General features: G+C 44.6%; 1 protein-coding gene across 1 annotated transcript in view; it reads right to left on the reverse strand.

The window, feature by feature from the left end:
* LOC123751450 (uncharacterized) overlaps window positions 1-25,580 on the reverse strand; it is a 115,009-nt gene extending 89,429 nt beyond the window's left edge. The window contains exon 1 of the mRNA XM_069337920.1: window positions 25,347-25,580. The gene's annotated coding sequence lies outside the window, so the exon portion shown is untranslated. The remainder of the gene's footprint in view (window positions 1-25,346) is intronic.
* Window positions 25,581-26,775: the final 1,195 nt, after the last annotated feature.

A 26,775-nucleotide genomic window follows, 5' to 3' on the forward strand; every position in this document is an offset into this window, starting at 1 on the left:
CAGCCGGGCCCCCTCAGAGAGGCAAGGGGAGCAATGGCCTATAGAAGCCCCCGTGTAGTTGGAAGCATTCTATGTCTGCCATCGACCGGAACAGGCACCCAGAAAGGTAAGCGCCCCAAAACAAACCCCTATTCTGGTTAAAATTGCTACCTAAAACCGAACTAGTGGATAGAACTCCCCAACCGAAAACAAGCAAACTAGTGTGACGTCACACACTGCCGCGCCGCTGTCTGCGCAGCTCCCCCCTCCCCGGGAGGGGGAAGGGGGAGCCCCAGACCCCCCGCGCCGGCTACCCACACCTCAGTTCTTGAGGCTGGATGTCAAAAACGCGAAAAAACGCCGACCGGAGGGAGGGAGGGATGCCGGGGAGCCTCCGGGACTCACCCAGAAAATGGCGTTTCATTACATTCAACGCTGGTTTTCTGGGGGGAGCCCCGTCGGCTCCCCGGAGCTAACTACCCACAGACAGAAAAAGAGGGACTTACCCGGGAGGCGGTCATCGCTCACCCCTCAACTCGAAGCCGAGACAACTGGCTGCAACCGCCGACCCAAAGCAACACAGGCCCGACGAGGCCCAGGGACATTCACAAGGTAACGAGCAGCCAGGACCCTGTTCGACCGCCAAAATCCCCGCGCCCGAATATCAGACCAAGACATATTCCCAAAGACGGCAGCAAGAGCCGCGAACTTACGAACGTCATGGGCACGGGGATAGACCGCAGGCTGGTTGGACCTAATAACCCTGCGGACGACCTGAGAGACCCGAACCCGCGAACAGGGAAGAAGGGAAACCGGATCAACCCACAGCGCGTCCCCGGACACAGAAGCTGTGGCGCGCAAATAACGGCGAAGCGCCGCAACCGGACACAAAACATGATGCACCCCCGGCCTGACCAACCAAGCATCAACCACCCATGGACCCCTCCGGAACGCAGCAGTCTCATTCTTCGCCAGAAAAGAAGGAGACGGCTGCAAACGAACAAAACTATCACCACGACCAAAAGAGCAGAAACCCCTGCGCCGGAGGAGAGCATGAAGCTCCCCTACCCGACCCCCAGAGGCCAAAGCCAACAAGAAAAGTGCCTTGGAAAAACAATCCTGGACCGAAGGGGCCACAACGAAACGAGGAGATGAAAGGAAAGCGAGCACTCTGTCCAAAGACCAGGACGGCTCAGGCGACGCATGAGCAGGCCGGAGGTGAAACAATGCACGAGACAGCTTGCGAAACGGCGCAGACGTAACATCGATACCGAAAGCAAGCTGAAGCGGCTCCGCCAGCGCCGCACGATACGAAGCGACAGTGTTAGGCATAAGATGACGGTCCTGAAACAACCACGAGAGGAAGAACAAGACCACCCGAACAGACAAGGAGCTAACACGGCGAAGACGCAAAAAGAAACGGAAGGACCGCCAGGAAACTTCATACTGCCGCCGAGAAGAAGCCCTCAGGTGGGACACCAACAAGGAGGCCACCTGATCACCATAGAGATGATGATAGACTCGAGTCAAAAAAACCATACGCGAAGACTCGAGGAGAAGATCGAACCAGCTACGTGACGTACCGGCCCGATCTGCTGAAAGAGGCGGAGCCGCGGGAAAACCCTCGGGTTCGGACACCGAGCAACCAGCGCCTGAAACCAAGGCTGCGCCGGCCACCAAGGGGCCAGAAGGACAACTCTCCCCCGGGAAGTCTCTAAGCGAGTCAGGACCTGGAGCAACAGCCGAACCGGGGGAAAGAGGTACAGGAACCCCCACCTCGACCAGTCTAGCCGAAAGGCATCGACCCCGACGGCCTCGCAATCGGGGAAGAGCGCCGCATAAACGGGAAGACGCCGCGACCATGCCGACGCGAAGAGGTCCACTTCGGGGCGCCCGAACGTCTGGCAAAGCCAACGGAAAGACTCGTCGTCGACCGTCCACTCCGTGGAGAGGGGAACGAAGCGAGACAGGGCGTCGGCCAAGACGTTGGACACGCCCCGTACGTGAACCGCCAGGAGAGCCAAACCCCGAGAACTCAGCAGACGAGTCACCCGAAGCGACCAACCCCAAAGAGACAAGGACCGCATCGAACCCCCGCGGTTCAGGCAATGAACCACCGGAGAGCAGTCCGAATGGAGCCGAATCGTCGATCCGCGGGCCACCCGAATCCTCCCCAGAGCAAACCACACCGCCGCGAACTCCCGCACCGTACTGTGAGCTCGACGGAAGAACGGATCTCAACGCCCCTGGCCGGCCTGGTGAGCACTGGTCACAAAACCCCAGCCGAGAGACAACGCATCCGTGTACACATCGAGCGAGGGCTCGGGTAGGCGCCAAGGCACTGAACCCCGAAAAACCCGAAGAGGAAGCCGGTGACGCAGCAACCGACGCAAGTCCCCCGGGGGTCGAACTCTGCGATCGCGAGAGAGGCGGAAGGGGGAACCCCGAAGGAACCAGAACAGCCGCCGAAGCCAAACCCGACCCGGCGGGTAGACCACCATCGCGAAGTTCAGGCTCCCGCACAGCCCCTCGAGCAACCGCCGGGTGACCCGAGGGCCCTCCAGAAACAGACGAAGGCGGGACCGCAGCCGCAGGAGAGACTCCGGAGGGAGAGACAAAGAGGCGGTTCGAGAGTCCCACACGAGACCCAGCCAAGTCCGAACCTGAGAGGGAACCAGATGGGACTTCCTCCAGTTCACCAAGAACCCGAACCCGGCGAGCTGGGAAAGAACCAAATCCCTGGCTAGCAAGCAAGCTGACTGGCTGGGAGCCCAAACCAGCCAGTCGTCGAGGTAGGCCAACACCCGAACACCTAGGAGACGCAAACGAGCCACCACAACCCGTGTAAGGCGTGTGAACACGCGAGGTGCCAGGTTCAACCCGAACGGGAGACAACGAAAGCGGTAACTCAGACGCCCCACTACAAAACCGAGCCAGTCCCTGAACCGCGGATGAATCGGGACATGCCAATAAGCGTCCCGGAGGTCCAGGGACACCATCCAAGCTCCCGGCTCCAAGAGGAGCCGAACCTGAGACAGCGTAGTCATCCGAAAGGAGGGGCAATGAACCCAGGGGTTCAGACGGGACAAGTCCAGAATGAACCGCAGGTCCGCGCAGTCCTGTTTCGGAACCGGAAACAGACGGGAAACCCATCTGAGGGACGACGTCGTTTCGACGACGCCCAAGCGTACCCACTCCAAGACGACTCGACAGAGCGCAGGGGAAGAAGCCTGCCCTGCCAGCCCCGACCCCCCAAAGGGGGGAGGGGCCACCCAACGCCACCGCAGGCCGCGAGACACGACCCGAAAGGCCCACGAATCGTGGGACCAGGCGCGGGCGAACAGCGCAAGCCGCCCCCCCATCGCCCCGTCAAGGGGGCAAACCGCGAAAGGGCCGGCGACCCTTACGAGACCCAGAACCCCGCACAGCGCGAACACCGCGCCGACCAGACGAGGGAGGGTCCGCAGGAGGAGCCAACCCCAAACCTGACACCAGAGGCCTACCACGACGAGAGGAACCCCGAGCCCTGGCACGACCTTTCCGGGAAGACCCACCCCGGGACCCCCGGAAAACCAACAAGTCCGACATTGGACGACAAGCCGCTGACGCAGCCTGAATAAACTGCGCCACGGCCGACTCCCCAAACAGGAGAGGACAAAAAGGTGAAGAACTCCTAAGAGCCAGAGCCCAAGCAGATTCCACGGAGGAACCCAGCACCGCCTGCCGACACGCGAGACGGGAAGTATAGAACAGGGAAACCGCATCCCGCAAAATCGGTGTGAACAGCTTCAACAAGGCAGCCGACGAACGCGCAGCTGAGGACAAGGTGCCGGACCCCGGGACGGACCCAAGCGTCCCCACATCCTCCACGAGCCAATCCGAAGACAGCTCCAGGAGGGAAAAGAACCGCAAGGCCGAACACAAAAGGCCCCGGGCGCGCAAGTCCTCCGCCACAAGTCCCAAACCTGAACGTGGACGGATCCATTTCCGAGGCATAATCCGGGTCACGCAGGAGGTAAGCTGCAAAGGCCGCTCGCACCACACCAGGTTGGATGCGATAAGCCGAAAACCTCCGGAAGGACGGAACCGACGTACCCGGGGGAACACGGAACCGAACCCGGGGAGGGGCCGACACCAAATCCAACTCGTACGCAGAGGGGGGAAAAGAAAACCCCACTCCTTGTAACAATAAGCCCCGCTCAGTGGTTAGAAAAACCCAGGCGGGGTCCAGCGGAGCCCAAGGCCCCCAAGTCAGCCCCTCCCCAGCCTCGAGGTCCGTCACCACAGGACCCGAGGCCGAGTCCTCTCCCCAAGCCCCGACCCCACAAGACAAGGACGGAGCAGCCGGAAAAGCTGGAGGAAGGGGGGCCCACTGGTCAGACCCTGAAGCTTCGGCCGGGAGACAAGACTCGAATGCCTCTGCCGCCCCCCCGGAAGGGGCAACCCCCGAAGCTGCCCGAGTCTCGAGATCAAGTAACCCCTGCTCCGACCCCGAAACCCTCAGACGCTTCGGGGCCGGAAGCAGGGGCGGGGGACCAGAACGAACAGAAGGGGAAGGACGAGGAGGTGCGGACTGAACCAGGATCGAAGCGACCCCCACCCCCAAGTCCGGGTCTCGAAAAGCAAAGCGGGGCAGCCCCGGGGCATCCGGGGAAGCAACCAACCAAGCGCGTTGCAACAGACGAAACCTAGACTGCAACGCACGTGCCGCCCGTACCCGAATAGAATCATCAGAGGATTGGGTAAATTGAGTCACAAGCAAGCAGCAACACTCACAGGACTCAGGGTCGAAAGTATCACCGACCCAACAGGCAGCGTGGCAGAGGCAAAAACAATGAGGGTCACCCTGAGACAAGGGGACCGAGCAACCCTCAAACTCGCACACAGCGAGTGGGGACTCCGGGGTCACATCCATCGGACCCACGCGCCCCCTAGGGGATTCCCAGGGTCCTGAGCGTTTACTTTAAGAGGACTCGCGCTCAGGTAGTCCCAGGCAGGGTGCTGCAAACCGGCGCCCAAAACTACCAAGCAAACTTCTAAAGCTGAACCCCAGGGACGTGTACACTCACGGGGACCTAGCAGGGGGCGCCACCGAGGAGAACAGTGGAAGGGCAAAAACAAACTGAATAAAAGGTCAGAACCCCCCACCAGGCAAAAACAAAAAGAAAAACAAAACCCCGCAAGAGGACAGCGAACCCCAAGGAACAGAGCATGCCGCAATGTCGGGAAATACAAGCTGAGCAGCACCCTGCGCCCCTACCAGTGCAAACTGCCTCTTACCTGCCGGTAACAAGGGAGACCAGAACACCCAAGAGCCCAACAGGCGGCCGAAAAACCGAAAGGTAAAACGGACCAGCAGAGGCAGACCCCGAGGAGCCTGTGGAAGGTGGCCCCAAGCCCCAAGGGCAGTACTTACAGGGCACCTAGGGAAGGCAGCCCTAGGCGCATGCAGCCCGAGTACGGAAGATAACTCCTGGCTCTCGCACCCACAAAACTAACACCACACGCAAAGCACAGTGCAGTAGCGACACCGGAGCCAGAGCACACGACCATCGCCTATAGCATCAGCCTCAAGAACTGAGGTGTGGGTAGCCGGCGCGGGGGGTCTGGGGCTCCCCCTTCCCCCTCCTGGGGAGGGGGGAGCTGCGCAGACAGCGGCGCGGCAGTGTGTGACGTCACACTAGTTTGCTTGTTTTCGGTTGGGGAGTTCTATCCACTAGTTCGGTTTTAGGTAGCAATTTTAACCAGAATAGGGGTTTGTTTTGGGGCGCTTACCTTTCTGGGTGCCTGTTCCGGTCGATGGCAGACATAGAATGCTTCCAACTACACGGGGGCTTCTATAGGCCATTGCTCCCCTTGCCTCTCTGAGGGGGCCCGGTTCTGGCCGTGGTCCCCGGTAGGCCTAAGAACTCCATACACATGACTGATGCCAAAGTCTGACATTAGCATATCAGCCTGGGATAGCTCCGGGGAGCCGACGGGGCTCCCCCCAGAAAAGTTTCAAAAACTGTGGGCATTCTTTCTAAGATCAGATATTATGTACCACGCCCTGCCCTGGTGACTCTCTATTACTCCCTTATCTATCCATATCTCAACTATGGTATTTGTGCTAGGGGCTCTACTACCCAAAATCACTTACGTCCTCTAATTACTCAACACAAAGCTGCTATTGGAACAATATCCAACTTTGGCCCCAGACATCACTCGGTACCCCTACTCAAATCTCTGAATATGTTAGACATTAACCCTTAAAGTGCGCATCACGTCATATGACGTGCTGGACGTTGTTCCAGTAAACTGCGCATCACGTCATATGATGTGTTGGAGTACTACGCAAGATTTAAACAGCCCGCGGATACACAGGGTTCACCACACCTTCATCAGGGCTCTTGTAAACAGACGCCGTTTCTAAAAAAAATCGTGGGCCAATCTCCCGGGTGTTATTGGCCTCAGTATTGAGTGAGCAACCAAGCCTGACGCACGCAGCATGAGCTAACAGCACTGCTGTTCAGCTTGTGACCACAGCATCGCCTAAAAATGCCAAATTATATTTGTTCATGCTATTATGTAGCGATGATATTATTACAGAAGACCCCTGACTGTGATAAAACTGACCAGGGTTCTGATAATAGCAGGATTGTGGTGATATTTAGCGCTGTGCGCCATGGAAGGTGTAATGCTGTGAGAGGGAGGGTGGTGGCGATGTCTTTTGACTGTGTGTGGCCACCTTTTATTGACTGCACTCACCATACCAGCTTAGTGGTTCGCTATGGTGAACACAAATGTAGATACTTATATATAACGTGCGTATAGAGGGTATAAACAGCAAGAGAAGGTTTGGAGCCACCATATTGGTGAGGGCGGTGGCGTCGTCTGCAGACGCCACCGTGCAGACGACGGTGTTGTTTACTGGTTACCACGATGGTCTTTGGGCACCATACCAGTTTATTTGTACAAGTATGATGAATAAAACAGGTAGATATTGATATATAATGTGTGTATATAGCGTAATAACACCACACAGTATTGTTGGAGGAGAAATATTAGTGCGTCTGGCCTTGAGGGCGGCCGCCGATCAGCTGACTGTGTGAGTAGCCACATCTCTGTGCCTTTACTCACCATACAAGCTTAGATGTACAGTTATGGTGAACAAAACATGTAGATACTTATATATAACGTCTGTATATAAGATATGTAGCGTAATAACACCACACAGTATTGTTGGAGGAGAAATATTAGTGCGTCTGACCTTGAGGGCGGCCGCTGATCAGCTGACTGTGTGAGTAGCCACATCTCTGTGCCTTTACTCACCATACAAGCTTAGATGTACAGTTATGGTGAACAAAACATGTAGATACTTATATATAATGTCTGTATATAGTGAATTATAGCAAAAACATTTTTGTGGGAGGAGAATGAGGGTGAGTCAGATGACTGGAGGGAGGGCGGGAGTGGCTGGCTGGTACACGGCGGTCACTCCTCATTACTTTTTGACTCATAATATCTACTTAGTGGTTCGTTATAGTGAACAAAACATGCAAATACTTATATATAACTTGTGCTTATAGTGTAATAACCGACAAAGTATTTGTTCACTGATTGATGAACATAATTGAATCAACAATATGCACACCATATTTTTGAGTACAGCAATGATTCACTCATTTTATTATATAAATATATCAAACTACACACTATTGAATAATATTACAGCAAAAAAAGTATGAAAAATCAATCAGAGACATTGAAATAATTCGGTAATTATCTCTTTGTGGCAACTCTGGCCTGACAGCTTGCAAGCAACAGACCGCCTGGGACGCACGCTGAGTCAGCGCCTATAATTTGCCAGACTTCCCCGCCCTATAGCGGGCAATATATGCCACTTACGATTTTTTTATTATTTTTCCCGTGATCAGTGAACACAAATTAACAGGTTAGAAAGAAAAAATAATTTTTTTTTTTTTCAAAATGACATGCGCCTGTGGGGATGGCAGGATATTAAACCCCGAGCATGTTAAGGGTTAAGTCACTGCACATTCCCTCATGTGTATTATACATATATAAAATGCTAAACTATAATGCCAATCCTGATCTCAAAAAATTCATAGAAGGTTGTAACAGAACCCATGAGCACCACACCAGAAATAAATACAGTTTTGATATTCCTAGAGTACGACTTAATCAAACTAGAAATGCTCTACAAATCAAGGGGCCCAGAATGTGGAATGACCTTCCCAACCATGTTAAAGACTGTACCTCTCTCAACCAGTTTAAGCTAAAAACGAATCTATACCTAATAAATTCCCTGTAACCTACCTTACCCTTCTATTGTCAACCAATGTCTGTTTTTTTTTAAAGAGCGCTGTTTGTTGACATAATTGTATTTGTGCTGCTTTTTCAGCTATGTTTTCATTTCTTGTTTTCATTCTACTCATTATGCTCAATTAGTATTAAGCTTGTCATTTAAGTTTATCATGCCCGAAACGCTTTGCGTAATAGTGGCTTTAGGCATTGTATGTACTAGCTCTACCTATAAGTCAACCAATCTTTGTAAAAATTTATTGTATGTATGTACCTTACCTAAATAAACATTTTATTTTATTTTATTTTTATTTTATATGCTGAGTGGCAGTTGCAGCCAGTGGCAGCCCACCACTGGCTGCCACTCCCTCCCTCCCTCACTTCACCTGACTCGCCACCATTCTCCACCCACCATACTGTTTTTGCTTTTATATACAGATATAAGTATTTACATGTTTTGTTCACCATAACTGTACATCTAAGCTTGTATGGTGAGTAAAGGCACAAAGATGTAGGACCTCACACAGTCAGCTGGCTGCCTCCCTCAAGGCCAGACGTACTAATATTTCTCCTCCAACAATACTGTTTGTGGTGTTATTATGCTATATACACACATTATATATAAATATCTACCTGTTTTATTCACCATACTTGTACAAGTAAACTGGTATGGTACCCAAAGACCATAGTGATCACCAGTAAACAACAAGATAAATCGTGCAGACGACGCCACTGCCCTCACCAAAATGGCGGCTCCCAACCTACTCCTCTTGCTGTTTATACCATCTATACACATGTTATATATAAGTATCTACATTTGTGTTCACCATAGCGAACCACTAAGCTGGTATGGTGAGTGCAGTCAATAAAAGGTGGTCACACACAGTCAGAAGACAATGCCACCACCCTCCCTCCCACAGCATTACTCCTCCCTCCATGGAGCACAGCACTAAATATCACCACAATCCTGCTATTATCAGAACCCTGGTCAGTTTTATCACAGTCAGGGGTCTTCTGTAATAATATCATCACTACATAGTAGCATCGCTACATAGCATGAACAAGTATATTATGGCATTTTCAGGCGATGCTGTGGTCACAAGCTGAACAGCAGTGCTGTGAGCTCATGCTGCATGCATCAGGCTTGGTAGCTCACTCAATACTGAGGCCCCTAACACCCAGGAATTTGGCCCATAATTTTTTTTTAAAATGGCATCTGTTTATAAGAGCCCTGATGAAGGTGTGGTGAACCCCGTGTATCCGTGGGCCGTTTAAATCTTGCGTAGTACTCCAAAGCATCATATGATGCGATGCGCAATTCATGGGTTAAAAAATCAAGATAATTTTTTCTAGAGAATTTATTTCCTGCGCACTGTGGGGGGTGTCATATTTGGAGGCAACGCAGTTAAGGGGTTAATCTAGTTTCGATGTAGTAGATTACTTTATCTGGAGACAACTGATAAATATTATTGTGTTGATTTGCCATCTGATTATATTGTGATACATTTAAGAATATTCTTGAATTTATATTATATTACATATATTTTATGTGCATGTTTCTATATCCTAGTATTGCATTTCTTTTGTTTTGTACTGACTCCTCACGAGGCACTCTGGTAAAGCATACTTAGAGACAGTGAATAACCCTAGACAATGCTTATCACTGTACCTTAACTCTACGAGCTGTGTGAATGAGCAGTAACACCAGACTCCCAAAAAAATTAACTGGAAAGTAAATATTATACCTAATTCACCCAAATCTTAAGTTCAAAAGAATGTACAAGTTATTACTTACCTTTACTGATGACTCCTGTAGGAGTATGGAAAATAGTGAGGGGGAGGGGGGGGGGGGAGAAGAGGAGAGGAGGAGAGGTGTTACTCTTTGGAAGGGGAGTCCCCCTTCCATTATAACATCAGACAGTGATGACTTCTCTTGGGCATTTTACCTGCATACCACTTGCGACCTGCTTGCGGCTCACTGATTGATTTTCTCACTAGAAATCGTTCCATTGAAGATTGTTTTTCTCTTCTTTGTAACACTTGTCTGTAGTGAGACATTGCATTGTCATTGAAAAGGTTAATGCAAGGGCCTACTACAGCCTTCTCTGGGCGAGTTGTTTCCACAAAAGTTTGCATTTCTTCCCACAGCCTACACCACTTCCTAATTGTTGAGGACGGGACATTCTTTACTGCCTCCTCCTCCCCTGAAGACATTTCCTCAACTGCCTCTTGTTGCTGCTCCTTTTGAAGGGCTAGGAGTTCTTCAGTGGTCAGTTCTTCGCCGTGTTCCTCCACCAAATCCTCCACATCCGCATCATCCAACTCAAAGCCCATTTTCCGGCCCAGAATAACAATTTCCTCAACAATAGGCACCTCAGTTCCAGGCTCAAACCTCTCAGAGTCTAGTTCTGAAACACTTTCATGCCACAATTTTCTCGGGTTAGATGTCAGGGTTCTTTGAGTCATTTCTTGCCAGGCTTTGTCAACAAGTTTTACAGCACTACAACTGTTAAAATGGTTTTTCCAAAATTCTTTGAGGGTGAGGTTTGTGACATCAGTCACTTCGAAACATTTCCGTAAAAGTGCCATTTCATAGAGTTTCTAAAAATAGGCAATGATTTTCTGGTTCATAGGCTGAATTAGAAGAGGTGTTAGGAGGAAGAAACTTTATTGTTGCAAAATTAAATTTGTCTATCAATGCATCTTCCAAACCTGGAGGAGCATTGTCGAGGAGAAGCAGTGCCTTGAGTAGCAAACTTTTCTTCTGCAGATATTTTTGTATGGAAGGGCAAACCACCTCATTTACCCACTCCATAATAAATAGCCTAGTCAACCCCATGCCTTACTATAAGCCCTCCACATCATATACATTTGTTTTTTCTGCAATTATATTTTTTGAAAACCCTTGGATTTTCAGAATGATACACAAGCAAGGGTTTAATTTTCAAATCTTCACTTGCATTACCACAAAGCACAAGAGTAAACCTATCTTTCACAGGCTTGTGTCCAGGCAATGACTTCTCCTCCTGGGTAATGCATGTCCTCTTAGGCAATCTTTTTCCAGAATAGTCCTGTCTCATCACAATTAAACACTTGTTGTGGAAGGTATCCCTCACTCTCTACAAAATCTATAAATTCATCAATATATCTTTCAGCTGCTGGTTTGTCTGAGCTGGCAGCCTTCCCATGCCTCACAACACTATGAATACCACTTCTTTTTCTAAATTTCTCAAACCATTCCCTGCTTGCCTAAAATTCTTTCGTATCACTCATTCCAAGGGTTTTCTTTACAAGGTCTTCATGCAAAGCCCTTGCTTTCTCACAAATGAAGGCCTCTGAAATGCTATCACCTGCTAACTCCTTGTTGTGTATCCAAATTAATAACAACTTTTCAACATCCTCAAGTGTTTGTGTTCTTTGTTTCATAATTGTTGATACGCCTTTTGTCAATTTAGCACTCAAAATGTCCTTTTTCTTAGCAATTACAGTGCATATTGTTGACATAGATTTATTGTATTGCCTAGCTAGTTGAACAAACAAACGTACCATTTTCATGTTAACAAAAATGATCTCTTGTATTTCCTCTATGGTCATTCTCACATGTGTTTTCTTGGCTTGAACCTTACCACTGGCTTTCTTGGGACCCATGACAAGATATACTCAGGTAATAAAAAATTTTATGTTCAAATAGCCAAAAATAAAAAAAAAACTGTAAATCTTTGCAAAGAATTCAGGCGCGATAGTCACTAGGCAGGAGGCACTGGTAACTGAGGCAGGATCGCCATGCCACCACGCGCTAGGTTGGCCCATACGCGTATCAACTCGTTTCCCCGAGACAAAGTTCGTAATCCGATTCAAATTTTCCAAAGAAATTGGGCTCGTAACCTGAAAAGTTCGTAAAGAGGGGCATTCATAGGCTGAGATGTTACTGTACAGTACTTACATATAACGTTTGTTTATCGTGAATAAAAACAAAAACAGTATGGTGGGAGGAGAATGTTGGCGTGTGAGGTGAGGGAGGGAGTGGCGGCAAGTGACGGGCTGGCTGGTGTGCCGGCCACTCCTTGCTCCTTTTTGACTTAGCATACCAACTTAGTGGTTCGTTATGGTGAAGACAAATGTAGATACTTATATATAACATGTGTATAAAGTGTAATAACAGCAAGAGGAGTGTTAGGAGAAGAGATTTTGGTGAGGGACGTGGCAACATCTGCATGACTTGTTATGCTCTGTAAGGGTGGCCACTATGCTCTTTGAGCACTATACCAGCTTAGTTGAACAGTTATGGTGAATTAAACATGTAGATACAGATATATAACTAGCTGTAACCGCCATGCATTGCTGTGGCTCAGTCTGGTTAAATGGAAAAGAAAGAAAAGAGAAAGAGCACGTTTCAAATACGTTTAATTTCACAATGCTTGTGGGTATACAATATGTTTTGTTGTTCCATTGTCTGTGGAGATATAGAGATTGTCTGGTTTGCCGACTCTAGAACACGCAACATATAATTGTCCCTATGATAAGTATTCCGTGTCTAGATATAAACTGCACAATTCTAAAGATTGGCCCTGAGCTTTGTTAACCCTCAAACCGCTAGGGGCCCAAATGGAATTCACACCCACAGGCGCAACAAAAAAAAAAAATCAAAAAAATTCTTTCGTCTTATAGAAGTGTTCATTTTTGTTCCCTGATCACGGAAAAAATAACAAAAAAATCATAGGTGGCATATTTTAGCCGCAATAGGGTAGGGATGTGTGGCAAAAAAGGGGCGTTGGCAGAGCCTTCGCCAGACGAGGTCTACTCCGCCCGAGCTGTCAGACGGCAGTTGCCACAAATATATTATTACTTAATTATTTCAATGTCTCTGATTTTTTCTTAGTTTTTTTGCAGTAATATTATTCCATACAGTGAATTGTGGTATATTTATATTATAAAATGTGTGAACCATCGCTGTACTCAAAATTATGGTGTGCATATTAGTGATTCAATTATTATGTTCATAAAACAATAAACAAATAGTTTTGCTGTTGTTACACTATATACACAGGTTATATATAAGTATTTCCATGTTTTGTACACCATAACGAACTACTAAGTTGGTCTTGTGAGTCAAAAAGCAACAAGTAGTGACCGCCAAACACCAGCAAGCCACTCACTGCCACTCCCTCCCTCAACACCACCTCACTCACCCTTATTTACCTCCCACAATACTCTTTCTGTATTTATTCACTATACACAGACGTTATATATACGTATTTACATGTTTTGTTCACCATAACTGTACATCTAAGCTTGTATGGTGAGTAAAGGCCTTAAGACGTAGCTACTCACACAGTCAGCTGATCGGCGGCCGCCCTCAAGGCCAGACGCACTAGTATTTGTCATCCAACAATATTGTTTGTGGTGTTATTACGCTATATACACACATTATATATAAGTATCTACCTGTTTTATTCACCATACCTGAACAAATAAGCTGGTATGGTGCCCAAAGATCATAGTGGCCATCAGTAAACAACATGCCAAGTCGTGCAGACGACACTCCTCCCTCACCAAAATGGCGGCTCCCAACCTACTCCTCTCGCTGTTATCTCACTCTATACACACGTTATATATAAGTATCTACATTTGTGTTCACCATATCGAACCACTAAGCTGGCATGGTGAGTGCAGTCAATAAATGGTGGCCACACACAGTCAGAAAACGACGCCACAACCCTCCCTCCCACAGCATTACTCCTCCCTCCATGGAGCACAGCGCTAAATATCACCACAATCCTGCTATTATCAGAATCCTGGTCAGTTTTATCACAGTCAGGGGGCTTCAGTAATACTATCACTGCTAAATAATAGCAGTATCATTTATATTATGGTATTTGTAGGCGATGCTGTGGTCACAAGCTGAACAGCGGTGCTGTGAGCTCGTGCTGCGTGCGCCAGCCTTGGTGGCTTGCTCAATACTGACGCTGTAACACCCAAGAATGTTGGCCTGGATTTTTTTTCTAGGTGGCATCTGGCAACTATCGGTCGTGGCTGTACTATAGCTGCCCCTATCCCAGGCGGGGCGTTTAAAATATAGCGCTAGACACGAAATCATATATAAATGATGTGCGCGGTTTCGGTTTTATCACTGATATCATTTATATATGATATGCGCGGTTGGAGGGTTAATGGTGATTGCAAACGCCAATCAAATTGGAAATTACAAAATCTTAAATTGAAATGGCATATCTGTTGGAATCATAAGAATGCGAGGAATGAGGACATCTTCACCACTGAAAGGTCGTGTCAAGATTGTTGCTTCTACGACGCTGCTGATTAATTTTTTAACTGCAAGGCGCATGGCGTTGCAAAGCTTTAGCTGATTGATATTTCGCAACATGATACTTGGCACGCAGATTTTCAATTGCCGTACGTGTGATGGTATCCCTGGCAGAGCGAGAGAATTAAAAAATTCTGTTGGATAACTAACCGCTTCATCTGCTTTCTCAACAGTGTCGACGGACTTGTATCGAGGAATTACAGGTAATGTTTACCTGAAATCTCCTGCAAGCAATATTAATGCGTTCCCAAATGGTCTGATGTTTGCACGCAAATCTTGCAATGATCGATCAAGAGCCTTGAGCGATTTTTTGTGGGCCATTGTGCATTCAACCCAAACAATAAGTTTACATTTCTGCAATACTTTTCCCATGCAGGATGCTTTGGAAATGTTGCACGTGGGAGTTTCAATGAATTGCATGTTCAGTGGCAATTTCAAAGCCGAAGTAGCAGTTCTTCCACCAGGTAACAATGTCGCAGCTATTCCGGACGATGCAAGAGCTAAGGTTATGCCATTTTGGGATCGAAATGCTGCCAGAATCAATCTAATTAGGAAGGATTTACAGTTACTCCTGGCACATCTAAGAAGATTTCTCCAAACCCGTTATTGACAGTTTGAATTACTGTCTCCACTCGATCATCCGGACTATATGGGAAGGACCCCCAGCTGGAGTATCACATTTTTCAGATAATGGTACTTTTTCACCTACGAGTCCAAAAGTGACCATTTCCAACTATTTTTATACTACAAACAACATAATTTGAATTGCCTTGCCACATATAATTATTAAATATTCAACTAGAAACCTCAACTTACCTTGTTAGTGTTTGTCTTCTTGATTGATGCCACACATCTTGAAGTTAAGAATTCTTAACAATTTACGTAACCTATACTAACACAACACTAAAATTAACACTTAAAATTACTGTACAGTTCATTAAGCAAAGTTAGTTTTGACTGCCAGCTGCTGAAGCCTCACTGGTTGAAGGCATTTGGGTTGCCTGTGAGGCCTCACTTGTTGAAGGCGCTTGCATGCCCTCACTTGTTGAAGGCGCTTGCATGCGCCTCACTTGTTGAAGGCGCTTGGCTTGCCTGTGAAGCCTCACTTGTTGAAGACATTTGGCTTGCCTGTGGCGCCTCACTTGTTGAAGGCGCTTGGCTTGCCTGTGGCGCCTCTCTTGTTGAAGGTGCTTGGCTCGCCTGTGGCGCCTCACGTGTTGAAGGCGCTTGGCTTGCCTGTGGTGCCTCACTTGTTGAAGGCATTTGGCTGCCTGTGTTGCCTCACTGGTTGAACCTGTAACTTGTCTTTAATTGCTAGGACAACCTTCTTCCTCTTAACACCTCCAGAACGATTGATGCTGCTACCAGACATAGTCTTACCCAAAAATGTTTAAAGTTACTATGAAAATAGAAAAGTTATTTAAAATAATATTTCACTAATGGCGCAGCACTGTGACGCCGCACTGGTTGAGGTGTATAACAGTAACTTGTCTTTAATTGTCAGGACAACTTTCTTCCTCTTAACACCTCCAGAACGATTGATACTGCTACCAGACATAGTCTTGGCCAAAAATGTTTAAAGTTACTATGAAAATAGAAAAGTTATTTAAAAAAATATTTCACTAATGGCGCAGCTCTGTGTTGTAACACGATGGACAGGACCACATGGGTTGACCAGTGTTGGATGGGTCCACTTGGGGCAGTTATAGTACGTTACGTAGGCCGCCAGGAGGAAAAAAACTCACAATATTTTTGAAGGAAACTTCAGCCTGTGCACATTGCTTTTAGGAAATTTATTTATTTTGTTATTACATAATTACAAGTACTTATTTCATTTGTTTTTGGCTATGATTAATTGTTCTAAAATTAATGGTAATTCCTGTATCCAGGTGGTCCCTCCCGACGCTCCCTTCTCACCCTCCCAACACCACCCACCCACCCCACCCCCTCCTCCACCATGCGTCTAGAGACACAGGCAGACGGGATTAATACGGTACGAACGAATTTTCATCCGGCCAAACCAACTTTTATCCGGTTCCTGTAGCCATTTTGGCCGGATATTGAGAACTTTATCCGGTCACGATTTTGGCCGTATAAGGGCATTTTCTGGATGTTCGAATCCCGGATAATCGCAGCGTTACAGTATTCAATTGTAAATGCCTTTTCGCTCAAGCGTTTAGCTTAGGAACATTTGATTGCACATACGACAACAGATCACTCATGTTGTAATTTTGTTCACGACGCAATTCTACATCGAACGAAGCAGCAGCAGATCAATTCGGTGATGGCATTTCCAATTGATTTAGAACTTTGTTCGCGAATTCTAAGCATAAATCTTCAATCATTATCAATGCTTTGTTGTAGATTTCTAATGTGAAATCCAAGTTCATGTTTGAATTTTCCTTCATATTCAACAGATAATATCTTCAACCATGTGCGATTTATATTTCTCCCATAACTCTGTTCAAGATGAAGGAGAGCAAGCGGTCAATATGATTGCTAACTGCATAAATTTTATTTGGATGTGACGTGTTGGACGCGTCATTAATGCATACATCCCAGTGTCAGTCGTTCTCCAATAAATTTCCAGCTTGACATGCACTACGGAATGTGGCATGTGTTATGCCGTTGACAAATCTCAGTGGCTGAAAAGACGTTGGACCGGGCACATTTACAAACAGCATGTGAAGAAAGAAGCCTTCATCTTGATTGGGATCCATGGTGTATAGTCTGCCTATTGTAGTTTATTTGAATATGCCAGGTTGTCCGTCGACTCGGTCTCCTCGTTTGCGTCGTTCAAATGATTTTCTACTGGCATTCCATGTGCACTTCTGAATACAGCAGTGTTTTCGCAAACTCGTCATTTTGATATAACGTGAAGAAAGCAGTTAACTTTGTAGCCGATGGATTCATAGCTGTTTGTTGTATATTTGCAGCTTTGAAATAAATGTGTTGTCCATTTTCTTGTTTTCAAAACAAAAACAAAAAATACTAACGAAATACTTCAATTCAAACACAGATCAATCGACACAGCTCAATTTCACCATCAATTGCACTGAAAAATAAGAACAGTTAAAAATATGAAATGAAAAAAGAAACAAATAAGCTACAGTATACCCACGAAATGAATGGTATGGTAAACAACACAGCTCAATTACAATGCAAAGTCACACAAAATAATTAAATCAAAATGAAAATAAATAAAAATCTATGAAAATTCAATTTATCAATGCAATCGGAAACATTGAAATGTCATCGTAACATATTTGGTATAGCGTGTGTTGCTCTTGCGTGCAACTGATGGCGCTGCTTTTCAAAAAACGCATGTTTTTACCTGTCACAGGTGTGGCACCTAAACAGTAGGTACATAAAAACACGCATGTATTCTAATGGAACGTTGTGTTAAAATTTCAAAGCAATTAGTGAAGAACTTCCAGAGATTACAGCTTGTGTTGCTCGTACGTCCTACAGATGGCGCTGTTTTTTAAAAAAAAAAACATGTTTTTTCCCTGTCACAGGTGAGGCATGTATATAGAAGGTATGTAAAAACAATCGCCTATTCGAATGCAATGTTGTGTCAAAATTTCAAAGCAATCAGTAAAGAGGTTCGAAGATTTCCCTCAAATGAAAAACACTCAAAAAACACTGCTTTTAAAAAAAAGCATGTTTTTTTCCTGTCACAGATGTGACATCTATATAGTATGTATATAAAAACTCGCTCGGATGCGACGGGAACGTTGTGTGATAATTTCAAGGCAATCGGTGAAGAACTCTTGGAGATTAGCAATTTTGATCAAACGAACATTTCCATTTTTATTTATATAGGTGTGTGTATATAGTGTAATAACACCACAAACAGTATACTGTACTTGAAGGAGAAATGTTAGTGTGTCTGGCCTTGAACCACTGAGAGAGGGAGAGGAACATCAGTTGTGTGGCGCCACTTGTTACTGTCTGCCATCACCAAACAAGCTTAGTGGCTCGCTATGGTAACACCCTTGGGAAAGAGTGATCATGTCATGTTAGACATTAAATATGCCTTAAGATATCACCTAGAAGAAAATGGGGACATTGAAACAGTCGATAAACTTGATTTCAAGAGAGGACACTATGGAGAACTTCAAAAAAATTTTAATGAGTGTAATTGGACAGACTTGTTGCTAGCCAGGTTAAGTAAATGAGATGTATGCCAAATTTTGCAAAATATAGGATGAAGGCACACAAACATTCATACCTAAACTGAGATGCAGGGCCAGAAAACAGGATTGGTTCAACAGAAATTGTGAGAGGGCCAAAGACCAAAAGACCCAAAAATGGAATCAATATAGGAAGAGGCCTAACCCTCAAATATACCAGTGAAACAAAGATACGAGAAACAATTACACAGCAACTACAAGGAGAGAAGCAGAAAGAAATTTTGAAAAAGGGATAGCGGACAAATGAAAAACAGAACTAGGCCTATTCTACAAATTCATAAACAACAAATTGCAGGTAAAGGATAATATCCAGAGTTTGAGAATGGGAAACAGATTCACGGAAAATGATAAGGAAATGTGTGAAACATTAAACGAAAAGTTCCAAAGTGTGTTTATACAAAAGGAAATCTTCAGAGAACCAGACACAATAAGACTTCCAGAGAACAACATAGAGCATATAGAGTTGTCTAGAGACCAAGTGGAAAAAATGCTCAAGGAGCTAAGTGAGAACAGAGCAGTTGGCCCAGATGGAGTTTCACCATGGGTTCTGAGAGAATATACATCTGAGCTCAACATTCCACTTCACCTGATTTTTCAGGCATCCCTGTGTACAGGAGTTGTAGCAGATGGGTGGAAAAAGGCCAACATAGTTCCAATCTACAAAAGTGGCGGCAGGGAACACCCCCTCAATTATAGACCCGTATCGTTGACAAGTGTAATAGTCAAAACACCTGGAGACAAACGATATAAAATCAGACCGTCAGTATGGTTTTCAGTCTGGAAGATCCTGTGTAACAAATTTACTCAGTTTCTATGATCGAGCCACAGAGATTTTACAGGAAAGAGATGGTTGGGTTGACTGCATCTATCTGGACCTAAAAAAAGGCTTTCGGCAGAGTTCTACATAAGAAGTTGTTCTGGAAACTGGAACACATTGGAGGGGTGACAGGTAAGCTGCTAACATGGATGAAAAATTTTTTGATAGAAAAATGAGGGCAGTAATAAGAGGAAGTGCATCGGACTGGAGAAATGTCACAAGCGGAGTACCACAGGGTTCAGTTCTTGCAGCGGTAATGTTTATTGTCTACATTAACGCTCTACCAGATGGAATACAGAATTATATGAACATGTTTGCTGATGATGCTAAGATAATAGGGAAGATAAGTAACTTAGACGAGTGTCATATCCTTCATGAAGACCTGGACAGAATAAGTATATGGAGCACCACTTGGCAAATGCAATTTAATGTAAATAAATGACATGTTATGGAATGTGGAATAGGAGAACATAGACCCCACCCCCCCCCCCCCACACACACAACCTATAAATTATGTGAGAAATCTTTAAAGAAGTCTGATAAAGAAAGAAATCTAGGGGTAGTTCTAGATACCAACTATCACCTGAGGATCACATTAAGAACATTGTGTGAGGGGCCTATGCTACACTTTCTAACTTCAGAATTGCTTTTAAATACATAGATGGTGAAATATTAAAGAAATTGTTCACAACTTGTTGTACCAAAGCTGGAATATTCAGCGATTGTATGGTGCCCATATCTTAAGAAGCACATCAACAAACTGGAAAACATGCAAAGACATGGCACTAAGTGGCTCCCAGAACTGAAGGACAAGAACTATGAGGAGAGGGTTAGAGGCATTAAATATGCCAAAACTAGAGGACAGAAGGAGAAGAGGTGATATGATCACTAAGTACAAAATAATAACAGGAATTGATAAAATTGATAGGGAAGATTTCCCAAGACCTGGAACCTCAATAACAAGAGGTCATAGATTTAAACTAACTGAACACAGATGCCGAAGAAATATAAGAAAATTCACTTTTGCAAACTTAGTGGTAGATGGTTAGAACAAGTTAGGCGAGAAGGTGGTGGTGATCAGGACCGTCAGTAGTTTCAAAGCGTTATATGACAAAGAGTGCTGGGAAGAGGGGACACCACGAGCATAGCTCTTATCCTGTAACTACACTAAGGCAATTATACTTAGGTAATTACAAATGTAGATACTTATATATAACATATATATATTGTGTAATAACAGCAAAAGGAGTGTTGGAAGAAGCCATTTTGGTGACGTGAGGGAGGTGGCATCATCTTCCTGACTTGTCATGCTGTGTAAGGGTGGCCACTATGCTCTTTGTGCACTATGCCAGCTTAGATGAACGCGTGAGGAGTTTTTGAGAGAGTGAGTGGCTGGTGTGTGGTGGCCACTTCTCGTTGCTTTTTGACTCACCATATCAACTTTGTGGTTCATTACGGTGAACAAAACATGCAGATACTTATATATAACCTGTGTGTGTATATAGTGTAATAACTGCAAAAGTATTTGTTCATTGTTTTATGAATATAATTGAATCAATAATATACACACCATAATTTTGAATGCAGCAATGATTCACACATTTCACTATATAAATATATCACACTACACACTATTGAATAATATTACTGCAAAAAAAACTAAGAAAAAATCAGAGACATTGAAATAATTAGGTAATAATATCTTTGTGGCAACTCCCGCCTGACAGCTGGGGCGAAGCAGACCGCCTCCGACGCTTGCTCTGTCAACACCTCTTTCTTGCCAGACTCCCCCCCACCCCCCCACCCCCCCGTCCTATTGCGGCCAAAATATGCCACTTACAATTTTTTGTATTATTTTTCCCGTCCTCAGGTAACACAAATGAACACTTTTTAAGACAAAATAATTTTGTTATTTTTTTTTGTTGCGCCTGTTGGTGTTGTAAGCTAAATAGCCCAAAGCAGCTTAGGGGTTAAAGAATGCATGGAATAAAATTCTGAGTCCGGTACCTGGTTAGAATGAAGATGACTGTGCTTTTGAGGGCTTTGATAATGCAATTTTTGAGGCATTCATAGATGCAAGTGAGGAAGATTTACAACTTTCTGATGAGAATGAGTGGTTAGATAATGATACTGATGATCCAGGTTATGGTGAATTAACTGATGATGAGATTATTCAGTGTGTTACTGGTAATAATGATGAGGATGTGGAAGAGAAAGATGATAGTGCATTACCTATTCCATATGCTGCATCATTGCAAAAGGTTAATGATTTGCTTGATTTGGTTGCTGTAACTGATGATGAAGAGCTGACAGATTATTACCAGCACCTAAAGGACATGAAAGATATTATAATGAAGCACACAACAAAGAAACAAACTAAGATTCAAAAGTTTTTGGTATGGTTTCACAGTAGGCCTACAGGACCAGCACCCAGCACTAGCAAGGACTCACCTTCCAAGGATGCCCAGGCAACTGGACCAGCACCCAGCACTAGCCATATTCATATTTATATTCATATATCTGAGAGTACCAATTGAGCTGTACAGTACAGTTCTAATGACATTAAATGTACAAAGTGTAGTTTATATGATATAAGTGTACTGCAGTAGTGTGATTCTAGTGGTCTGTACTCTATGTACAGACTGTAGTGTATAATGTACATTTGTTAGAAAAGTTACTGTTCTTTAAACAATTTATATTCATATGTGTGGCACTCTCAGGATATTAAGGCTAACAAAGTTTGCACTACAAAACTCAACTGGTAGGGTCAGTACAGTACTGTAACGTGCAATATCACGTACAAAAGTACAAAAACTTTTGCAGTCTCCGTGGTGTAGTGGTAAGACACTCGCCTGGCGTTCCGCGAGCGCTATGTCATGGGTTCGTATCCTGGCCGGGGAGGATTTACTGGGCGCAATTCCTTAACTGTAGCCTCTGTTTAACGCAACAGTAAAATGTGTACTTGGATGAAAAAACTATTCTTCGCGGCAGGGGATCGTATTCCAGGGATCATAGGATTAAGGACTTGCCCGAAACGCTACGCGTACTAGTGGCTGTACAAGAATGTAACAACTCTTGTATATATCTCAAAAAAAAAAAAAAAAAAAAATCAATTTATATCATTGCAATACAAATTCTTTATTATTTAAATTTTTCATAAGGCAAATGTGGACTGGCATATGCATTAATGTGATTGTATTTTTTTTTTGGGGGGGGGGGGGGAAGGGAGTTGCTGGGGCCGAACGGATGGAATGAATTCCACACTGGAATGAATCGGCTATGCCCCATATAGTTCATTCAAGCGAGGACACACATTTAATTGCTACATTTAATGTCATCTAATTTCATGCATTTCTTTGATAAAGTGTTTACTCGTGTCCTTTATGATCTTGGTTATTTGAAACTGTTGGCAAAATTAACCTTAAATTATAGTATGCTACTCTATGTTCTGATATGTTCAAAGAAAATGTTATGAGGAATAGTTCACTTGCTTTTCTAAATTACACCTTGTATTTCCATTCAGTAATTAATGTAAATAAACTACTGTACTGTTGCTAGAACTACTGACTCCATAATGTAATAGTCTATGCTTGTCATCCTTAAGTATCACCTTCTTTGTATTAATTTTTTATTTTCCTTGAACATTCTCATTTTGTTAGCTTACTTCTCTAATAGTATTAAGTGTTTTATCCCATCACAACTTTAATTAAAAAATTTCTATATTATTATTAATTTTGCCCGAAACGCTTTGCGTAATAGTGGCTTCATTAGTATGTGTAACTTCTGTCCCTTCAATTGAACAATATTCTTATGTTCTTTGTACACACAATCTTTTGAATAAATAATAATATTATTATTATTATTTACACAGAAAATCACACTAAAGTGATATATATCAATGAGAAAATTCACTCGGGCTGTGAGATGATGCAAACCTGCAATGTTTGCATTACCTCACAGCCTCAGTGGATTGTTCATTGATGTATATCACCTTAGTGTGATTTTCTGTGTATCTGAAGTTGTGCATACAATGTTGAACTACAGTACTTTATCCTTCACCTGAGTGCTTGGGGTCTTACATAAAACTTGGACTGGCTTCAGGACTGATATCAGGATATCACAGACTTCCTGTGATATCAGTAGAAATCCGATAGTAAGAAAGTCAGTGGTGGTACAGTAGTAGAGTATGCAGCTGGCAATGCCTTGATCATGGGTTTGCAACACCACACAGTCCCAGTTTAATTTCTCATTACTGTATTATTATTATTATAAAAGTTATCATTATTCGATAGGCCAATGTCCACACCCCAACAATGCCATTGGCATATAATTTACCCCAACAATTCTACTGGCCTACATTACACCTCCAACAATTCCATAGTCCTATTTCCATACCCCAACATTTTTGTTGAAGAAAAAAAAAAAGCTGTTTGTTGACCAACTTGTATATTGGCTATTTTCTACCATGTTCCCCCCCTTTTTTCATCTTTTATTATTTTTATTTTTTTCTTTCAATGCAATTATACTTTAAGCTTAATTACTATTAAGTTTTAGTCTAAGTGTTTTTTTCCCCACCTCACCTTGCCCGAAATGCTATGCGTACTAGTGGCTTTAGGTATTGTATGTACTACCTCTATCTTTAAATCAAACAGAATGTTTGTACTGTAACTCTGCAACTATGTATATACTTTTCCTAAATAAATTTTTATTATTTTTATTATTAACAATTGTATGTTGGGGGTGTAAGACAATGTTGGAGCAGACAATGGTGGAGCAGAAAGCTCAGTACTCACTTCCCCCGTTCAGAGCAGGAGAGATTGCTGAAATAAGAGGGAATACAGAGAACATACACGGCACGCATCATTGAGATAAAACACCTAAATTATTGGGATCGTCTCAAAGCTCTCCGAATGTACTCTCTAGAAAGGAGACAAGAGAGATACCAAATAATATACACATGGAAAATACTGGAGGGCCACGTCCCAAATCTACACAGTAAAATAACAATGTACTGGAGTGAATGATATGGAAGAAAATGCAGGACTGAACCAGTGAAGAGCAGAGGTGCCATAGGCACAATCAGAGAACATAAGAACATAAGAGCAAAGGCAACTGCAGACGGCCTATTGGCCCATACGAGGCAGCTCCTATCTATAACCACCCAATCCCACTCATTTACATGTCCAACCCGCGCTTGAAACAATCGTGGGACCCCACCTCCACCACGTTACGCAGTAATTGGTTCCACATATCAACAATCAACAACCCTGTTACCGAACCAGTATTTACCCAAGTCTTTCCTAAATCTAAATTTATCCAATTTATACCCATTGTTTCGTGTTCTGTCTTGTGCTGATACTTTTAATACCCTATTAATATCCCCTTTGTTGTGTCCATTCATCCACTTGTAAACCTCTATCGTGTCACCCCTAACTCTTCGCTGTATAAACATCAGAGGTCCACGGTTGTTCAACGTTCTCCCAGTGACTATAAGAAATATTGCCGGAACAACCGTGGACATCTTCAAGAGAAAACTGGACTGTTTTCTAAGAGAAGTTCCGGATCAGCCAGGCTGTGGTGGGTATGTGGCCCTGCGGGCCGCTTCAAGCAACAGCCTGGTGGACCAAACTCTCACAAGTCGAGCCTAGCCTCGGGCCGGGCTTGGGAAGTAGAAGAACTCCCAGAACCCCATCAACCAGGTATCAAGCAGGTAATGCACTCAAGTACTTACGGAGGATGATGAGAGTGCGAGGAACAAGGTGGTCAGGTGGAGCCAGTGACTCCTTCCTTCAACAGTTTTGTCTCTCCCTCGTGGTATATCCTCAATGTCTTCAGTGGTGTGGCCTCACCACACACTTACACTGCCATAAGTGTCCTGAGAGTACTGTGGGAGGGACAATTTGGCGGGTATTGTGGACACAGGTCTTTAAGACAGGCGAACTTCACGAGTCGTGGAGAGGTCTATAGCAACCTTTGTTGTGATGACGTCACTCGCTCGCTCGCTTACCCGCCACGTCGCTCTTCCCATTTTCTTTGGTTACTGATCTTTAACGACGTTTAATTTACTTGAGACACTAATATTGGTGGCCTCAACGAGGACAGGAAGTTGGCGGCTTGTCAAAGGTCCTACCCATTTGCCTGGACAATCTTTTCTATCTGTATTTTAAAACCCAGTAGAGTTTTGGCGTTTACCTTATCTACTCTTTAATTGGCTGGTAGGCTGTTCCACGGGTTTACCACCATACGGGAGAAAAAGCCTCTCCTGTTTTCTGTCCTACATTGTAGCTTGTTGAGCTTGAACCCGTTGCTCCTCGTTCGTGTTACATCTGACCTTTTGAAGAAAGTGTCCGGATCAACATCGTCCAAATTGTTGAGTATTTTAAGTATTTCGATGAGCTCCACCCTGTCATGCCTGGTTTGCTGTGTTGTTTGGCCAGTGGCCCTCAACCCTTCCTGATACGAGAGATGACTAAGCTCTGATATGATTTTTGTTGCCCGGTGTTGCACCTTCTCCAGAGCAGCTATGTCTTTCTGAAGATAAGGTCTCAATGCCTGTATGCAATAATCCAGGTGGGGGCGCACCAGAGACTTATACAATTGAAGGACTACTTTAATTTCCTTGAAGGTAAAGGCACGCTTGATTATTCCCAAGGTTTGGTTCGCTTTTTTTTACTGCCGCTCCCACTTGTTGTGCAACTTTTAGTGAATGATGGATTCTGACTCCAATGTCGCATTCTTCATCTATCTGTTGTAAGGTAGTGTGGGCAATTTCGTAGTTGTGACGTGGAATGTTATGCCCTACAGGCAAGGTCTTGCATTTATCGACATTAAAGAGCATTTGCCAGTCATCTGACCATTGGTGGAGTTCATGTAGATCTCTTTGTAAGGTCTCAATATCACTTTCACTTCCTTCTTTATCATAGATCTTAGTGTCATCTGCAAATGTGTCATCTGCCCAACATTCCATCTCCCAGGATGAACAGGACCAGCAAAAGCTGCTTGACTATGTTATTGCGTCGTCCCAAAATATTCCTGTGGAACTTGAAGGTGAAAAGTGTATTGAAATAGTTCAGGCTCTCATAAAAGACGAATTGCGTGTCACTCTAAATAAAACCGACATTATTGCTGCCTACAGAGTAGGCAAAAAGAATCCATCAGGT

Source organism: Procambarus clarkii, chromosome 38 (genome assembly GCF_040958095.1).
Source record: "Procambarus clarkii isolate CNS0578487 chromosome 38, FALCON_Pclarkii_2.0, whole genome shotgun sequence".
In the NCBI taxonomy this organism is placed as follows: Eukaryota; Metazoa; Arthropoda; class Malacostraca; order Decapoda; family Cambaridae; genus Procambarus; species Procambarus clarkii.